Raw genomic sequence first — 363 nt, forward strand, 5'->3', positions numbered from 1 at the left:
CCCGGGTAAGAGATCTGAGCGGCGTTCAACGCCCCCCGCTCTCGGCGCAGCCTGTGAGTCATGGGCACCTCTGGCTTTCTGGGATCTGCTCCCAGCTCCCTCCGCTGCACCACCAGCCCCAGCCCACCAGCACTGTGAAAACCCCAGTTACGACGGTTTGGTTTAACTTACGCATCCTACGTAACTCCCTGGGGCTCCTCCAGGAAAATCACCGTGCGGGGAAAGGAGGTGGCTGGTCTGCGTGTTTTGAGGAGGGAAGTGGAGAGGCTCAGCAAGTGTGTGGAGAGTGGAAAGTCCTCCTCCGCTTTGGGTTCTTATTTTACCAAGCAGAGGATGTCGTCTTCCGTGTCTGCTGCTAAACCC

The 363-nt window shown here is 58.4% G+C and overlaps 1 protein-coding gene across 1 annotated transcript in view; it reads left to right on the top strand.

Annotated features, from left to right (window-relative positions):
• Positions 1-261: 261 nt before the first annotated feature.
• LOC104492977 (septin-11) overlaps positions 262-363 on the top strand; it is an 11,168-nt gene continuing 11,066 nt past the window's right edge. Inside the window, exon 1 of the mRNA XM_010135589.1 lies at positions 262-275. The gene's annotated coding sequence lies outside the window, so the exon portion shown is untranslated. The remainder of the gene's footprint in view (positions 276-363) is intronic.

The sequence above is a fragment of the Buceros rhinoceros genome, unplaced genomic scaffold, assembly GCF_000710305.1.
Source record: "Buceros rhinoceros silvestris isolate BGI_N320 unplaced genomic scaffold, ASM71030v1 scaffold23464, whole genome shotgun sequence".
Classification (NCBI taxonomy): domain Eukaryota; kingdom Metazoa; phylum Chordata; class Aves; order Bucerotiformes; family Bucerotidae; genus Buceros; species Buceros rhinoceros.